Genomic DNA, 6061 nt, shown 5'->3' with positions numbered 1-6061 from the left:
GGAGTGGACAAATATGCTGCTTTATGCAAATGTATGTATATATTTATGATTGGAAATCAATTAACAACACAAAACAATGACAGATATTGTCCAGAAACCCTCACAGGTACTGCATTTAGCATAAAACATATACTCAAATCATAACATGGCAAACTGCAGCCCAACAGGCAACAACAGCTGTCAGTGTGTCAGTGTGCTGACTTGACTATGACTTGCCCCAAACTGCATGTGATTATCATGAAAATGGCCATGACAGTTTTTCCTCGCAAAAATGTAGTGTAATTTTATTGCGTTATTTAGCCTTCTTTGTGACAAGCTAGCATGACATGACCAATGGATTCATTAGGTTTTCTAGTTTCATATGATACCAGTATATTCTCTCTAGCTTTAAAACTGAGCCCGCTACAACCTACAAATCGCATGTTGCGTTAAAGCAATTAATGCGTTAAAACGATTTGCGATATTGCGTTAACTTTGACAGCCCTACTCACTACTTATATAAGCTAAATAATGCATTCATATCGTATATAATGTACAAAACGAGCAAGGAGATAAATCATTTCTCTCCACCTGAATAAGGAAACAGAGAGCTCTGTGACTCTAAAGCAACGGTAACACATGAGAGGCACAAACTGGTACATAGACAACACTAATTTCCCATCGCTGATGTGGTTTGTAAAGTCAGTATAGGCTGGTACTCGTTGATGGACAAAAAGTATTAAGGATAAACTTTGTTGGAAACAACACAGTTGAGCTGCAGAGTCAGTATTGAACCCCGTCTAGAAACCACTAACCTTCTTAAATATCTCTTAATAATACAAGAGGGGGAAACTGATCCGAGGCCGGTGCTTCTGTTGTTCTGAGGAGCCTGATACTCAGCAGCCTGCTGGAGGATGGTTGATATCAGCAGTTTTCACACATTCCTTCAGTCCACTATCTGCTGAAGTATCCATCTGTCCGACACATGCAGAGACATCTCCGCGGAGACTCATTTCTTTGCCGTGATGTCAGGTATTAAAAAAATTAAATTCATAGTATTGGGCCAAAATAAATCTCAAAGCAGCTGCGTGATAACGGTACACTCCCTGAAAGATGATGAAGATAAAATGCACATTAATGACCTCAACTCCCCAGAACTCCTCCCAGATTAACTAGAAAACGTCAACAGTTATTTGGGGAATTTTCGGTTGCTGTGTAGTCAGACCAAAGACTGTATATAAACATGGACGACATGACAGCTCCCCAAAAGTGAAGCCTAAACATCTGGATCGCCCCCTGGTGGCTGGCTGCAGTATAGGTCTTAAGTCCCGCCTCCTCCATGTACACGTCAAATACATTTTTCCAAAAGATTTTTCTGATACATTTGGTTTTAATTAGTTATTTGATGCTATAAAAAGGGGGTGTGACGTCATGATTGACAGCCGCTCTGAGTGAAGTAGTCCTCGGTATTGTACGTAGAGTAGGAACGTCGGGAGGCGGATGTTTTACCGGCGTCCAGTAGTCGCTTTCAGTCCAAAAAGGCAGAAGCGTAGCACTGCTGCTGGGCGCTGACGTCACAAATGAAACGAACGATTGACTTTCACTTCTTGCCCTTCTTTGTAACTACTGTGTAGACTCTGGTTCCAAATGTGCAAGATGGCAGCGCCCGTTTTTCGGGATATTTTGGCTTCACTTTTGTACAGTATGATGAAGTATAGAGACGTGTCGTCCATCTATATATATATATATATATATATATATATATACTGTCTACGGGTCGGACAGCAGACAACATAAAGACACTACAGTTGCAACACTAACACATATTCCAAGAGGACATCAGTGTTGCTCAGGAGCCCGAATGGCCACTAACTTAAAAAAAAAAAAAATTGATAGGGGGAAACATTTCCTTAAAAAGTATGTTGAAACAGCTTTGCTTTGCTTGTGTGGAGGGCAGAAATCCTGAATATTACCTACATAAATCATTGCCAAATAACCTGAACTGTCACTATCTTTCACTATCTCAGAAAGAAGCTGCAACTCTTCATCCTCCCCGGAGCGCAGCGTGTTTCTCTCAGCACGAACACGTAGCCGGTCACATGCTCTGTTACAGACTGGTTCTGCATGCTACTTGTTGAAAAGCCTGCTGATTATTTTTTTGTCATTGACATGCTGCTGCATGAAGATTCTACCTCTCCGTCAGGGCCTCGTAACCACAGACAGGTTCTCACGTGATAGTCTCGTGCACTCCTGCGGTCCAACAAGACAGAATTCCTATTTTTGTATAAATGTCTGCAAATTAGCTGTGGTTAGAAGTCCTACACGTTGCATCGGTTGCACTTTAATTAAGTGTAACAATGCCTGTGTATTGTCCATGTTGACGTTTGCGCGTGGTGAAGCGTTCCTTCGTTTTGATGAACATGGAAGTTCATTCTGAGACGGCTGCATTTTGGATCCGTGAGCTGCACGTCGCTGCAGGGAGATTGTGCAACTCCATGTTTACACTGCTGAGGAGGAAGAGCAGATTTAATCAGGACAACAGATAAGCACGAGGAAGTGTCGTTTGCAAACATATAAAAACAGGGGAAACCTGTTTCAAATGCAGGCCTGCTTCTTTCACTGTTGACAGTTGCGTTTCATGTTTCTTTTTTAAATGTCATTCCTGTATTTTACATTGTAGTGTTTAAAAGCTGATGTCGGTGTCACTGTGGCAGACAGCAGTGCACTCAACATTTGCGACGAGACAAAAACGTTTCAGAGCGTTGGAGGGAAAAGTTGCAGCGGTGTGAAATGACTCGACTCAAGCCGGATGCGATATTTTACTGATGTTTTATTGTACTTTCTCTTCACAGAGCGTTGGATTTGATCTCTTTACCTCTATACTGTGTGCACACAAGAGGGTACCGCGGGCTCGTGAACCAGCCAGATTGCAGTCATGTCAGTGCTTAGGAAGCATGCCAAACTCACTTTTGGTAATTCCGTGGCCAGACACAGAGCGGTCCTGTCTAGTTGCATAGACTACTAAGCAACCAAAACCTCCGTGCTGTGATGAGGATGTCGATGAAGTTGCGGTAATTTAGCAGCCTCACTGACTGAACTAAACACAATCAAAACAAAGATAGTTGGATTTCCAGAACTGTAAATCCCTCTCAGTAACATTAGTGCTCGATTTCTCTGTGTGTCAGTCTGGCTGACCTTCCAACTGGATGTTGTGGCGTCTTCGGACAGAAAGGTTGAAGCAAGTAAAATAGTCCGTGGGACAGATGGTAAAGCTGGTAGCCCTGCACTAAGATGATTAACTTCTCCGTATATATTTGGCGTAGACTGATATTTACAGAAGAAAGAAAAGATATCTGCCGGCTGTGATTGTAGCGTTCCAAAAGCTGAAATGTTTTCAACCTCGGGACGCAGCCGTCACAGCGCTTGGCAACGCTTGTGCGTCGCGGCGTTGCTCTTGTGTTTGCGTGTGCCTGCCGCGCGTCTACATTGACAACAATGGATTTGAGCGTGCAAAAGACGCGGCATGTGTACGGCCCCTAAAGTGGCAGGTTTCACAATGTCGCAAGTTTCAACTCTTTGTGAATCTTTGGTCTGAACTGGACGATGTTTAAGGAGGCTCTGAAGAGAGTCCATGGTTCCCAAAGCAAAGTGAATTATACATTCAGAAACATTTTGAAGTCTAGTTTATCGATCGTCACGTAGGAAGTTGGTTCTATCTGTAGCAGCCGCCAGTTCCAGTTCCTGCAGAGCGCATACAGGAAGCCCATTGCGAGCATGTCGCTAGCTGCTGTGGGTCTGGAGAGCAGACTGTGGTTTCTGTATGAGCAGTCTGAGCACTTCAAAGTGAGACGTCTGTCTGCTGCGGTTTACACTTACTGCTGTCAGTCATTGCAACACAACACGGTCACCACACAGTCACGAAGTCCACAAACCAATGGCTGACCAATGGATGTTCACTTCTCATATCTATATCAGTCTATGCAACACAATTATTCACTATAAAGAGAGCCAAAATGTGAATAAACAATGCTGGATATTATGATGTGGCGTACAGCCATAGTGGGAAGTGAAAACCACACGGCTTCCTGGATCCTCATAGATGCAAAAAAAAAAATCCGTCTCTAAATGTCGTTCTCAAATGTTTTGACTGCGTGACTGTAAAAACACAAGACCATGGCGCTTCAATGGTTCACATCGCTGTTTCTCTTTCCCACAGTGTGACTGAGTTGTGTGTGTGACTGACAGTCATTGCAATGACAGAGTATCACGAGCAATGACTCGCTATATGAGCGTGACTGTTGTGTTACAGTGACTGACAGACTGACAGATCAAACTGTGACGTGAACCATTGAAGCACCGTGGTCTTGTGTTTTTACAGCCACGCAGTCAAGCCATTTGAGAAGGATATTTAGAGAGGGATTTTTTTGCATCTACGGGGATCCAGGAAACCGTGTGGTTTTCACTTCACACTATGGCTGTATGCCAGATCACTTTATCGAGTGTTGTTTATTCATTATTTGGCACTCTTTATAGTGAACCATTGTGTTGCTTAGACTGATATAGATATGAGAAGTGAACATAGTCACCGTGACGTCACCCATTGGTTTGTGGACTGACGTTTTGAAGCCTCGACTTCAGCCATCTTCAGCCATCTTGGTGTTTGGCCGTCAACATCATCTTGGTTTTTGGCCGTCACCATCTAGGTTTTTGGCCGTCAACATCTTGGTTTTTGGCCATCAACATCTTGGTTTTTGGCCATCAACATCTTGGTTTTTGGCCGTCACCATCTTGGTGTTTGGCCATCACCATCTTGGTTCTTGGTTAAAGGTCCTATTGATAACATTTAACCCCCTAGATTTCGCGTTCTCCAGCCATTTATCCATTTTATTTTTCCAGAGATACCAACGTTGTTTTACTATTGGCACACAAGCCTGGTTAGAAGTGGGAACCAAACATCAGATTTCTTCCACAGAGATAAACAAAACATTAATTTCGGACCCGCCAAAATCGTTAAAATGATGAAATCACAATCATAATATTTTTACCGCTTGTTGCGTTGACACTGTTACAGTTTGGAGGAGCTGCGGCTGAAATGAGTAAGTAAATCACTGCTGACATTTGAAACTAATACCCTCTGATCAATCAGAGCTGAGTGTTCTCCACGGCCAAGATCTGATTGTGTGTCTCCAACACTGAACTTCGTCTGATTGATGCCGATAGTCCCAAACAAAGAGTTCTTCCACAGAGCAGCAGTGTATTCTCCATCCTGGGCGGTTGTGAATGGTGTCACCTTACAGCGGCCGGCCTTCTGGGGGGGGATTGGGTGTACTGCATTGTGTTTTCATAACTGCCTCCTCTGTTTCCTCCGGTGAAAAGGAGCTTGTTCTTTAGCTTCGTTTAGCCGCCGCGTCAAAGGGATGATAAGGAATTAAGTAAGATTTAAAATTAAAGGGGACATGTTTATTCATGTCCCCTCCCTCCAGGCAAACGTCGGTTTATATTTATTCCACTCTAATCTGAAACTTGCAGACAATTTGCTTCAGTTACATAATCCGCCATTACAGTGACCTTTATATGGATTACAGAGACTAATTTAGCATCGATCCAGGACCAGCTCACTGTGTATCACAGCGCTGCATGGTTATCTCCTGCAACACCTTTTCAATCACCTTTCACTCACTCATAATAAAACCTGATGTGGGACAAATGACTCAAAACGCTGCAGGGTTTCTGCCTTTCTCACAAGTGCTGCTGTGTGTTCAATGCTGCCACTGGCGGCAGGAAGCTGTATTACAGCAATACTATAGAAATAAATGGTCTCCGGTATTATTAAACAGTATTAAACAAAAGGGTCCTTTTTTTGGTATTCTTATTACTTTGCACACGCCTGGACGTCCTTTTCCCCATCTTGTAATTTGCAAAGAATATTACCATTCGATGAGTTTGTAGTTAAAACGCTGCTTATTGAGGCCTATACCGATATTAATATTAAAGAGTTTAAAAGGAAGAATTACTTAAAGGGACAGTTCCCCCCAAAAATCAAAAATACATATTTCCCCTCTTACCTGTAGTGCTATTTATC

Source organism: Sebastes umbrosus, chromosome 22 (genome assembly GCF_015220745.1).
Source record: "Sebastes umbrosus isolate fSebUmb1 chromosome 22, fSebUmb1.pri, whole genome shotgun sequence".
Classification (NCBI taxonomy): domain Eukaryota; kingdom Metazoa; phylum Chordata; class Actinopteri; order Perciformes; family Sebastidae; genus Sebastes; species Sebastes umbrosus.
The sequence above is the reverse complement of the archived record's forward strand: the minus strand, read 5'-3'. Positions refer to the sequence as shown.